The sequence below is a fragment of the Megascapheus bottae genome, chromosome 7, assembly GCF_031878675.1.
Source record: "Megascapheus bottae isolate mThoBot1 chromosome 7, mThoBot2.hap1, whole genome shotgun sequence".
Taxonomy (NCBI): Eukaryota; Metazoa; Chordata; class Mammalia; order Rodentia; family Geomyidae; genus Megascapheus; species Megascapheus bottae.
In genome coordinates this window covers 35,785,413-35,798,834 of record NC_143515.1, presented here as the reverse complement: position 1 = coordinate 35,798,834, position 13,422 = coordinate 35,785,413, and positions in this window count along the sequence as shown.

The window sequence follows — 13,422 nt, the reverse complement described above, 5'->3', positions numbered from 1 at the left end:
AGTGCTTGCCTAGCATGCACGAAGACCCGGGTTCGATTTCTCGGTACCACATACATAGAAAAAAGCCAGAAGTGGTGCTGAGGCTCAAGTGGTAGAGCTCAAGCCTTGAGAAAGTCCAAGGACAGTGCTCAGGCCCTGAGCTCAAGCCCAGGACTGGCAAAAAAATAAATAAATAAAAAATAAAACACCTTTTGTAAGTCAAAACTAATACCTGAGCCCAAAGCTTCATGCATGCTAAACTCTGCCATGGAGCTATGTACCCACAAGCCCTTCTCTACTTTCTGAGATGACTTCAAAAAAATTTACTCTCTAGCTTCAGAGAGCCTTCCTAGCAATTGCAAAGACCTGAGTTCAAGCACAAATACTGCCCAAAATTCTTGCACAAAAAATAAGTCTCCATACTTTTTTACCTCTTCCAATTCAATTTTCTTTTTCTTTTTTTCATCCTCTTCCTCCTCCTCCTCCTCCTCCTTCTTCTTCTGTTCTTCTTCTCCTTCCTCCTCCTCCTCCTCCTTCACCACCTCTTCCTCCTCCTCCTCCTCCTCCTCCTCCTCCTCCTCCTCCTCCTCCTCCTTCTTCTTCCTTCTTCTTCCCCAGTCCTGGGGCTTGAACTCAGGGCCTGGGCACTGTCGTTCAAAGCTAACACTCTACCACTTGAGCCACCATTTCCAGTTTTTTCTGTGTATGTGGTGCTGATGAATTAAACCCAGGGCTTTGTGCATGCTAGGCAAGCACTTAACCACAGCCTCAATTTTATTCTTTTAAATATAAATTTTAACATTTATTTTTAAAACTATAATGTATACAAAAAACATTTATCTAATGTCATTTTAAATTCTTTATTTCATTAAAGATGTCCCTTTCCTTATCTGGCTTCTTTGCTTCTATTTACCATACTGCTATTCCCTCTTTGTATTTCAGTTTGTATATAAGGATAGATCTTCTGAAATTACCTTCAGTAAATCTTACTCAAAAGAGTAGCTTTTTCTTCATCTTACATGCTGTGTTTTTCTTTTGCATGCTGAAGACTTTTTGCAAAAAGTTGTTAGTTTTATTTTCTGTGTATTCATCACTATATGAGCCTTGTTGCTAGGTGTCTTGTTTTTTTCTGAGTCATGTAAGGGATTTTTAATAGGTAGCTGGAGAAGCTATACGACATCTATCAGTTGCCTTTTTAAATTGGTACAACCCTTTCACATTTTTAGTCTACCATATTGACTGGATTGGGAGCATGAAATATTGATTCATCCTGGCTCTAGATTCAACCTGCATCCATGGGGAATCTTTTTCTTTTTTTGATCAGACATGGAGCTTGAACTCAGGACCTGGGTGTTATGCTGTTCCTGAGCTCTTTCTGCTCAGGGCTAGTACTCTACCACTTTGAGCCACAATGCCACTTCTGGGGCCAGGAGTTTAGCCTGGTGGTAGAGTGCTTCCCTAGCATGCACGAAGACCTGGGTTCGATTTCTCGGTACCACATACATAGAAAAAAAGCCAGAAATGGGGCTGTGGCTTAAGTGGTAGAGCTCTAGCCTTGAGAAAGCCCAAGGACAGTGCCCTGAGTTCAAAGCCCAAGACTGGCAAAAAAAATACACAGTGCCACTTCTGGGAATCTTAATCTTTTATAGTTCTGGCATTTGAGCTCAAGAGTTTCCAGCTTGCTAGGAAAATGCTCTACTGCCAGAGCTACACGTCCAATCTTTTTTTTTTTTTTTTTTTGCCAGTCTTGGGCTTGAGCTCAGGGCCTGAGAGCTGTTCTTGAACTTTCTCAAGGCTAGAGCTCTACCACCTGGCCTCAGCACCACTTCTGGCTTTTTTGTATATATGTGGTACCAAGGAATCGAACCGAGGTCTTTGTGCATGCTAGGCAAGCACTTTAACCACTAGGCCAAACTCCCAGCCCTACATGTCCAATCTTTTTTTGCTATTTTTTATTGTCATAAGATGATGTACAGAGGTATTACAGTTACATTAAGTTAGGTAAAGAGTATATTCTTTTTGGACAGTGTCACCCCTTCCCTTGCTCTCTTCCAGTTTTTCAATCCCATCCCCACCTGCAAGTTGTATAGTTTATTTTCAACATAGTGTCTAGTGAATACCACTGCTGCATTTGATTGCCCTGTCTCTCTCTATTTCTGTGCCCCTCCCCACTTGCTCACCAAAGACATATAAAGGAACAAAGAAGACAAAAATGAAATAAAAAAAGTAATGAAGAAACAAACTCTCAGCTATGATCAGTTTTGAGATAGGGTCTTGTTTTATGCCCATGGGCACATGTGGACCTTGGTCCTCCTATTTATATTTCCTTTAACCCAGCTTATGAGGTATTTTAAGTCGTATGAATGTCCCTAACCCATCTTAGTGAAGCATGTTTTCTTGAGATTTTTTTCTGTTAGTGCATGCATCCTAGTTAGATGTCCCCATTGTCACAGAACACATTTTGACCCTAGATATGTGATCTGTGTCTAGGAAATAGCAAGAGGCTACACCTTTCTACACCCGTACCGAACTCAGGATCCTGGCTTACATAATGCTGGACCTAGGCAGTCATTAAATACCCGAAGAGGGATGTCCTGCTAGAAGCTCATACTACTTCAGCATAGTACACTATAGACTAGTGGTCGTTCTTAAAGTGTTTAGTACTTGTCCACAATTAAGTAAATCTAGAAATTGGGAATTAACTTTTATAGTATGTAAATTTTATATTTAATTTACAGCCCAATTGAGACCTTTTGGGAGTGAGAAAGAAACTTAATGATTAGGCCATGACAACCAACATTAACTGGACTATCCAGACTAACTGGAACATATGGCCAACTCATCCAATTACCTCATTAGTTTAGGGGTTCTGTGGACATGCTGACCAAGTGACCTCCTGCACCTCTCTTTTCCTGAGTGTGACATACACCAACCCCAGGTCCAGCAACTCCATTGCACCCCTCATGCTTATCATTTCCCAGGCTATCCTTGGAAAATGACTGGTTGAATACTCTCTCACCCAAGTGGAAATATGTGTATGTCCCTCTCCCCTAGAGAGTATTTTGAAGACCCAATGCTAGGCTCCCTCAGGAGACTTCAAATATGATAAATGGTTATGAAAGTTGTGACCTTTGACTTGGTAAATATAGTATTGACCCCACTTCTTACAAACTGCAGTACTTGATGCCTCTCTGCAAAGATTTTTCTAACCATTCTTTTTATGAGTAGACATGTAGAACTCAGCCAAGCTTTGATCATCATAGAGATCTAGTCTTTTCAGCAGGAACTCTGCTGGAAAGTCCTATAGAATATCATGTAGCTGGTGAGTTTTAGCAGTAGTCATTAAATGTCTTACTGTCATCATAATCACTGCATTCTCCCATACATATTAAAGTTACATTTAGAAATTTTCATCATTGTCTAAATAATTACAAACTATATGACTTCTGATATCACATATATATCATTATTAAACTTACAACACGGGGCCGGGAGTTTGGCCCAGCGGTAGAGTGCTTGCCTAGCATGCACAAAGACCCAGGTTCGATTCCTTGGTACCACATACATAGAAAAGGCCAGAAGTGGTGGTGTGGTTCATATGGTAGAGTACTAGCCTTGAGAAAGTCCAAGGGCTCAGGACCTGATTCAACCTCCAGGACTGGCAGAAAGAAAGAGAGAGAGAGAGAGAGAGAGAGAGAGAGGGAGGGAGGGAGGGAGGGAGGGAGGGAGGGAGGGAGGGAGGGAGGGAGGGAGGGAGGGAGGGAGGGGAAACAAAGAAAGAAACAAAGAAACAAAAGAAAGAAACAAAGAAAGATTGCCTTTGTTACAACAAAACAATATAATTTTTTCAAAAATTGAAATATAGGGGGCAGGAGTTCAGCCTAGCAGTAGAGTGCTTACCTAGCATGCACAAAGACCCAGGTTCGATTCCTTGGTACCACATACATAGAAAAGGCCAGAAGTGGTGGTGTGGCTCATGTGGTAGGGTGCTAGCCTTGAGAAAGTCCAAGGGCTCAGGACCTGAATTCAACCTCCAGGACTGGCAGAAAGAGAGAGAGAGAGAGAGAGAGAGAGAGAGAGAGAGAGAGAGAGAGAGAGAGAGAGAGAGAGAGAAGAGAGAGAGAGAGAAGGGAGGGAGGGAGGGAGGGAGGGAGGGAGGGAGGGAGGGAGGGGAAACAAAGAAAGAAAGAAAGAAAGAAAGAAAGAAAGAAAGAAAGAAAGAAAGAAAGAAAGAAAGAAAGAAAAGAAAGAAAGAAAGCATATTGATAAAAATGAATGATGCTTTTAAGAATTCAGTTCTAGGCCCAGGAGCATGGCCTAGTGGTAAAGTGCTTGATTAGCATGCAGGAAGCCCAGAGTTCCATTCCTTGGTACCACATACACAGAAAAAAGCTGGAAGTGGTGCTGTGACTCAAGTGGTAGAGTGCTACTCTTGAGAAAGCTCAAGGACAGTGCCTAGGCCCTGAGTTCAAGCCCCAGGCCTGGAAAAAATAAAAATAAAAATAATTACATACATTAATATGTACTTATGACATACAAACCCTCAGCTTAATTTTAATTGTTCTAAAATCTAAGTGCCAGTGGTTGTATAAAGAGATTCCCTTCTTGAACACTTGTTTGTTAAACATGACATTTGAAATATGATGTAAAAATCAATCTTAATAAATTCTTTAATGAAAAATATTAATTACTGCAAAAAATAATAATTCAGTTCTAAATCAAGCATGATGATTCACTTCTGTGGTCCTAGCCATTGGGAGGTAGAGGCAGCAATATCTTGAGTTTGCGAAAGTAAGTTAGACTTCATATTTAGTACAATTGTGTGGCTCATATATACTTATATATGTTTAGATTATAAACCTTTAAGAAGTAATTTATAGACAGCATCTAGTAATATTATAAAGACAATATTAAAAGAAGATAGCTCTTACATAATTGGCTTCTTTTCATGTCATAAGATGAAAAGAATATTCTATTCATTACTTTTAAATGGTACCGTAACATGAGTCAGTAAATTTATAAGGAAGTCATGAATGCATGAGAAAACCCATCCAATGCTTTTGTTCAGTATGTGAGGCATGTATCAAACTCAAGTATATGAGTTTTCAGAATAGTGAAATAAGAATTGTGTGAAAATTAGAAACAGCCCTATGTTTGCCTTTTGTGTTCAACCTTTTGTGTTCATCCTTGTGTGTTTGATAAAAGAGAAAAATTAACTGTTAAAAACTCACTGAGGCCTGGTGCCAGCAGTTCACAGCTGTAAAAACTAGCCACTTAGCTGGCTGAGATCTAAGGATTGCATTTCAAAGTCAGCCGAGGCAGGAAAGTCTCTGAGAATCTTATCTCCAATTAATCACCACTTGAGCCACCATGGAAGCATGGTTAGCCTTGGGCAAAAGAAGCTCAGAGATAGTGCCTGGGCTCTGAGTTCAAGCCCCAGGACCAGCACAAAAACTTGATTGCCTTAACAGCTAGCATAGGAAATAGAAAATACTAAATAAATTGAATAAAATAAATGCAGATTTACTCTCCGTCATATAAAGGTTTCATTATATGACTTATATTATAAGATAAAATTTAGTTTATTGAGTCAGTGAACTTTAAAGAAATTAACATTTTCATTAAAACATATTAGTCCCAGAAAATGATGAAAATTACATTTAAGGTAATCACTGTCATGAGCTTGTATTGCTTAATAAGCTCAAAGGTGCTTTTCAACTACTATGCTCTAGGAATCAACAGTAAGAGTCACTGAAAGGAATTAATTCTTAATAGCTTTAGCTGCTTTTGATCTTCAGCACTTTCTCAATATTATCTTTGCTTTTTCTCATAAGACTTCTTCCAAAATGATACATTCTTTGACCATAGTTAAGGGTAGAAGAGACAAGTCATTCAATAAAGATGGTCTTTACTCCCCCAGCTTCACACTATAATCTGAATCCAGTACATTCCAACCTGAGCAAAACATTTTTTTGTGTGTGTGTGAGTCATGAGGCTTGCACTCTGGGCCTGGGTGCTGTCCCTGGGCTCTTTACCTCAAGGCTAGTGCCCTCCCCCTTGAGCCACCGCCCCACTTCCCATTTTCTAGTAATTAATTGAAGATGAGAGTCTCACGTTCTTTAGTGCCCGGACTGGCTTTGAACCGTGATACTCAGATCTCAGCCTCCTGAGTAGCTAGGATTACAGACATGAGCCATCATGCCCGACTAAAGTATTTCATTTTAATGCTCCATCTTCATCCATAAAAAAGAAATATAAGACATTGTTCAAAAAGAAATGTACTCCTTACCTGACTTAACCCCTCTGTACCTCACCTTTGTCATAAAAATTAATTTAATTTAAACAAAGAAATATAAGACACAACGCCCAAAAGTATCCTTTCGATGACTTCAGTAGCAAATAAAAGATACTCCCTACAAATCCACATTTCTGATATTTGTCTGACTCTCTGGAAGTTTTGCCCAGTGTGGTAAAAGGGTGATGGGTAGACTGTTCTTTTGTGAGTACTACTACAGAGAAAGTACCTTTACAAAGGCAAATTCATTTTAGGAAAATAAGTCATATGAAAATGGAAACATTTTAATTAATTCCCTAAAATTTTGTGCCTATGTCTCTCATTTTAGAAGAATGCTGACTTCACAAAAAAAATGCTGTTTCTTTAGTTTTGTTTCATTTATGTTTCCTTATGTTACCCAGGTTGCTCTGAAGCTTATAATCCTCCTGCTTCAGCCTGCTTAGCCTCAGTGCTAGGATTATAGGTGAGCACCACTATGTCTGATATAATGAAGATGCTGATCCACAGAATACACCCCAAGTTTTGTCTGAATCTTTACTCATCACTCAAATTTCTTGTTCATGGCTGATATTCTACCACTTGACCCCTGTGCTTTTCTTTTCTTTTTTCTTTTGTGGGGTTTTTTGTTTTTTCTCATTTTGTTTTTAGGCCCTTATGCTTTTACTCATTGGCTAGCACTCTACCATCTTCAACCCTTGCTTGTTGTTTTTTGTGTGGTTGTTGTTTTTGTTTTTGCTTTTTTGCCAGTCCTGGGCTTGAGCTCCGGGCCTGGGCATTGTCCTTGGGCTTTCTCAAGGTTAGAGCTCTACCACTTGAACCTCAGAACCACTTCCGGCTTTTTTCTATGTATGTGGTACTGAGGAATCAAACCCCAGTCGTCACGCATGCTAGGCAAGCACTCTACCACTAGGCTAAACTCCTGGCCCCACGTGTGTGCTTTTTTTTTTAAGAGGTAGAATCTTGCAGACTTTTCTGCCTGAATTGACTTTGAACAATGATCCTCTGGACCTCAGCATTCTGAGCAGCTAGAATGACAGGCATGAGATCCCAGCACCTAGTAAGGCTCATGTTTATGGCTCACAGGTCTGTAGCAGTTGGACCATTATTCTGATCTTACTGGACATGCACATGTATCTGTGATCAGCTGTTGATCTTGGCTGAGCGCATATGTTGAGGGTTTGGCTGGATATTGACCAACTACAATGATCTCTGCTTTTCTTTGCTAATCTTTTACATATCCAGTGGACTCATGGGAGCAAGTTCTCCCATGAGGCACAATACATGAGTGTATGGACAAAAGTGCACAGGTGTTCCCTCATTGTCTCATGTCTGTAACCTTCCATTGACGTAAACATTGTTCATGGTGGAACTCACAGTCAGAGGAGACAGGACTACAAAGTTAAGATCCAAAGAATGTGAAGTCAGATATCCTTTCTTTGGTACCTTTAACACACTATGTAGATCTGTTTACAAGTTCATATTATCTATATAATAAACTCTAGTGTATTTCATATTGTAGATTCATTCATTCCCCCCTTAAAGTGATTTTTTTTCTTTTCAAATTTGCTAGCAAGAAGTATAAGAAATGAGTCATAAAATACAAGCAAAACGAACATAAGGAATATAATAATGTTCCTCATCCAGGGACGATCACAACCATTCAATGTAAATTCTAATAGCAATCTCTATATATACCTGTATGGATATATCCATGTACATTTGCTAGTACATATGTATGTAATAAATATATACACATGGTTGGGCGCCCGTAGCTCATGCCTGTAATCTCGGCTACTCAGGAGACTGAGATCTGGGGATCATGGTTCAGAGCCAGCCAGGGCAGTATTGTCCATGAGACTCTCATCTCCAGTTAACCACATGAAAGCTGGAAGTGGTGCTGTGGCTCATAGTGATAGAGTACCAGCCTTGAGCTGAAGAGCACCCAGGCCCAGAGTTCAAGCCCCATAACTGACCAATATATATAAATATATATATATATATCTTTGTCATGCAAAAAGTAATTTAAAGCCATCATTTGACCTCAATGACAAGTCATATCCTGCCAAGTTGTATGTAAAATTTACTTTCTGCACATGCTAAATGACTCCTGACAGTCTTCTTGTACTATGTATAACATTTACCTGTTAAATGAGATGTTTTTGCTTCTGCATATGGCTTGTCATCTGGCTTACACCTGACCAATGATATTACCACATGGGCATTGGAATGGTAAAAACATACAACTGTTAAATATACATCATAAATTGTCTTGAGAAATTTGAATTGAATATTTAGTATGTGTGCGTGCATGCACGCATGCACCCATACTGGGGCTTGAACTTAGAGCCTAGGCACTGTCCTGGAGTTTTTTTTTTTTTTTTTTTTTTTTTTTTTGCCAGTCCTGGGCTTGGGCTCAGGGCTTGAGCACTGCCCTTGGACTTTCTCAAGGCTAGCACTCTACCACTTGAGCCTCAGCACCACTTCCGGCTTTTTGATATGTATGTGGGATACCGAGGAATCGAACCTGGATCTTCATGCATGCTAGGCAAGCACTCTACCACTAGGCCAAACTCCCGGCCCCTGTCCTGTAGTTTTTTGTTTGTTTGTTTGTTTGTTTGTTTTGTTTTGTTTTTTTTGGCCAGTCTTGGGCTTGAGCTCAGGGCCTGAGCACTGTCCTTGGGTTTTCTCAAGGCTAGAGCTCTACCACTTGAGCCTCAGCACCACTTCCAGCTTTTTTCTATGTATGTGGTACCGAGGAATCGAACCCGGGTATTCGTGCATGCTAGGCAAGCACTCTACCACTAGGCCAAACTCCCGGCCCCTGTCCTGTAGTTTTTTTGCTCAAGATTGATATTCTACCATTTGAACCACATCTGTACTTCTGCCTTTTTCCTTTTACTTGGAAATACGAGTATCATAGACTTTCCTGCCCAGGCTGGCTTTGAATCGCAATCCTTAGATTTCAGTCTTCAGGGTGGGTAGGATTACAGGTGTGAGCCACAGGCACCTAGTAACTAATTAAATGTACATTATCTTTTCTTTTCCCAGAGAAAATTTATTACACGATATAGAAGTATAACCAAACAATCCATCAAGGTTAAGTTTTTCTACCATATAATGTTTAATTCTAGCAAGTGTCCAGTATACTTTCTTTGTACTCTATTGGAGATGATTTAGTGTCTATTTCCTGCAGAGAACATAATCTAGCCTACAGTTTCCCATGTTATACACTGACACTGTTGACTCTGGAAGGCCAGGCCCCATGACTCTTCTCATATACCAACAGTCATAGAAGCCACCACATCTAACACTCCTCACTCAAAGGCATCAAGAATTCACTGTATCTCCTTCAGCCAGCTCCTAAACCTAGGCTAGGAAAACATCTTTGGGATTTGCCTCCTTGCAGACCAGTCATGGGGCAGACATAGGCTGGACTGATCTCTCTCATCACGTTCTTCCTTGTCCTACATAGTCCCCTAGTAAAACTGGGGAGGGGAGGATATGGAAGGATTTAGGGAAATGTAGTGTGAATTTTTCACACACTCCCCAGCTGGCTTCCCACTGCTACTTGCCTCTATGTGTCCTCAGTGAACACTGTGCCTAGCAAAGAGCAGGTGCCCAAGACTTGCCATTGACAGCACTTCAGTGGACTGCTGGAAGGACATGAAATTGCCCAGTGAGGGTTGTTTGCCACTGTGCATTACATCCCCTACCCCTGCCAGCACTTCAGCTCACAGCCCTGGCAAACATGGCCTATTTGTAATAGACTAATAGCAGGTGTTCAGAATTTTTAGGATTTAGGCCTAATTTCAGATAGTTCTACCCCAATGAAAAATGGATTATGCTTGCTTTTCTTGCCTTTTAAACATTTCCAACCAAATGTGTTCTACCCATCCAGTCACATAAAACTTTCTTGTTCAGAAAGTCACATGAGGAACTGGCAAAAGCACCATCTCAGTTTCATATTTTTAGCCCTGTGTATAATCAATGGGAACACACTGTGACCAAAATGGAGAATTGTGAATAGATAAGAGCAAATGATTCACATGTGCTTTTGTTCTTGTGCAAACACAGGAACATGTACGTAATGTATACAGATGTAGTTGTCATTTTATGGGTCAACTTCTATACTGATTTCTGTGGTTTGGGGAGGAAAAAAATATGCTTTCAGAAATCAATTTGGTTAGGTTTGAGGAAAGTTTACATAACAGCTGATTTTCTAGAAACATTGAAATATAAGATACTATCAGCCTATCAGCCCTTTCTCCTGTAAAATTTTTTGTTTTTTTTGTTTGTTTGTATTGGTCATGGAGCTTGAACTCTCTTGGCCTGTGCGCTGTCCCTGAGCTCTTCAGCTCAAATCTACTCTGCCACTTGAGCCACAGCACCACTTCCTATCCTATAAATTTTAATTTGTGATTTTAATACCTGTATTCTACTATTCTCTTAAAACCACAAATAATCTGTTACTAGCTTCAGTAGTATGCTTCTAGTCCCCACTACTTGAGAAGCTGTGGCAGGAGGAGCATTTAATTCCAGTATTTATTCTAGATAACACAGCAAGATCCCCCCCCCACACCATACACACACCCAACTAAAAACAATTATAATGCTAGAAATGATGGTAATAATTCATTCTCTAACCTAACAAACATTTTTTGATAGTTTTTAAATCTCATGTCAAAATTGTACCATTTAATAAATTAGATAACTTTATTTTATATGTTCTTCCTTGTTTTTTTCCATTCCAAAATGAAGATATTCTTTCTTTGTAGTGGATTTCCTCCAGATATTTTTTTGTATTCTTTTTCACTGAGTGTATATGTAAATTCAAAATAAAACAGCATATGAGTATTTTGATTGCACAATCAAGTTGATAACACTATCACATAAACAAAAAATTAGCATATGTTTTGAAGAGTCTGTGCATTTTACTATCTATACAAGACATCTCAGCTTTTTTGCTTTGTTTTGTTTTTATTGTTGTTGTTTTGCCAGTCCTAGGGCTTGAACTCAGGGCCTGAGTAATGTCTTTGGACTTTCCTCAAGGCTAGCACTCTACCGCTTCAGCCACAGCACCACTTCCAGCTTTTCTGTGTATGTGGTACCAAGGAATTGAACCCTGGTCTTCATGAATGCTAGGCAAGGACTCTACCACTAGGCCAAACCTCCGGCCTCATCTCAGTTTTTAAAAACTAGTTCAAACTTTTTTTTTTTGTTATTCCAGTACTGGGGATTAAACTCAAGGTTTCTGGCAGGGTTTCTACCACTTAAACCATTCTTCAACGCTTTCCACACTTTTGCTGGTTAATGGGATATAAGAGTGTCATAGTCATGTCTACCCAAGTTGGCTTGAGATCATGATCCTCATACTTCAGCTTTCTGAATAAGTAGCATTATAGGCATGAGCCACCGGCTCTCAGCACACTCTAACTTTTTAAGGTTGAATCTTTCAAACTAGCAGAGGTCTCAGTCATGGTAGAGATCTATTTAGAGTGTTGGGCTGAACAAAGTTGCGGCACCTGAAGAGTCCAAGTCCTAGAGACAAAGTGGAACAATGGTTAGCAGGAACTAGAGATTAGAACTCAGGACCTGACTTGCTAGGAAAATACACTTTCACCATTTTTGCCTTAGTTTTTTAGGCAGAATCTTTGATTTGGCCCACCTGGCTTCATTTGCAATCCTTTGATCTCTGTCTCCATCTCCCTCACCCTAATGGTTGAGGTTTATCACCACGTTCAACCCAGTAACTATTTTTTTCTTAAAAATTGTTTTTAAAATTGTTATCATAAAGGTGATATAAAGAAGGATTACAATTGCATAAGTCAGAGTCCATTTCTTTTGAATAATGTCATCCCTTCCCTCACTCACTCCCAGTTTTTCCCTCCTGTTCCCTGTTATATAGTTCATTTTCATTATAGTGTTCATTGAGTACCACTGCTATATTTGTTCACCCTTCGTCCCTCCATTTATTTATTTATTTGCCAGTCCTGGGGCTTGAACTCAGGACCTGGGCACTGTTCTTGAGCTTTCTCAAGTCTAGCACTCCACCACTTGAGCCAGAGCACCAATTCTGGCTTTTTCTATGTATGTGGTACCAAGGAATCAAAACTAGGGCTTTGTGCATGCTAGGCAAGTCTAGGCCACACTCCCAGCCCCTGTCCTTCTATTTCTATGCTCCCTCTTGTCATCCCAAAGATAAATAAACAAAACAAAAAGAAGAGAAAAAAAAGCAACAAAAAAAATCTTATTTCTATTTCCTAAAGTTCATTGTGGTAACTACTTTTAGTAAGTAATATATTCTTTTTTTCTTTTTTTTAAGTGTTCCTATAAAGGTGATGTACGGAAGTTACAGTTATATAAGGCAAGTAAAGAGTATATTTTTTGATAATATCACCCCCTCCCTCACTGATAAATATTAGTTTAGATGATCAGATGAACATATGCATTGCACCTTTGTATTCTTGTCCTACGAATATCTTCCTTTGATCTCACTTTTGTACCAATAATTAAAATATATTTTTATTATTTTTTTTCTACTCCTGGGGCTTGAGCTCAGGGCCTGGATGCTGTCCCTGAGCTTCATTGTGCTCAAGGCTAGTGCTTACTGCTTGCACCACAGCATCACTTCCAACTTTTTCTGAGGAATGTACTGGAGATAAGAGCCTCATGGACATTCTTGCCCCAGCTGCCTTCAAACTGTGATCCTCACATTTTAGCCTCCTGAGCAGCTAGGATTACAGGAGTGAGCCATCAGCACCAGCCAGACTGCCATTTTGAGTCTCATTTCCTGAGAAATAAGCAGGAGCAGGAACTCTTTCTCTCTTTTTTTCCTACTCTGTACTTTATCCCATTATAAACTTCCATCTTGTAAAATTCTTATTTATTTATTTATTTTCGCCAGTCCTGGCTTGAACTTAGGGCCTGAGCATTGTCCTTGGGCTTTCTAAAGGCTAGAGCTCTACTACTTAAGCCTCAGCATCACTTCCAGATTTTTCTATGTATGTGGTACCAAGAAATCAAATACGGGTCTATGCATGCTAGGCAAGCACTCTACCACTAGGCCAAACTCCTGGCCCCAAGACTCTCTTTATTTTGAGACCACTTGGAATGCTTTTTCCCATGGATCTATCGCGAGGACTTGTGAT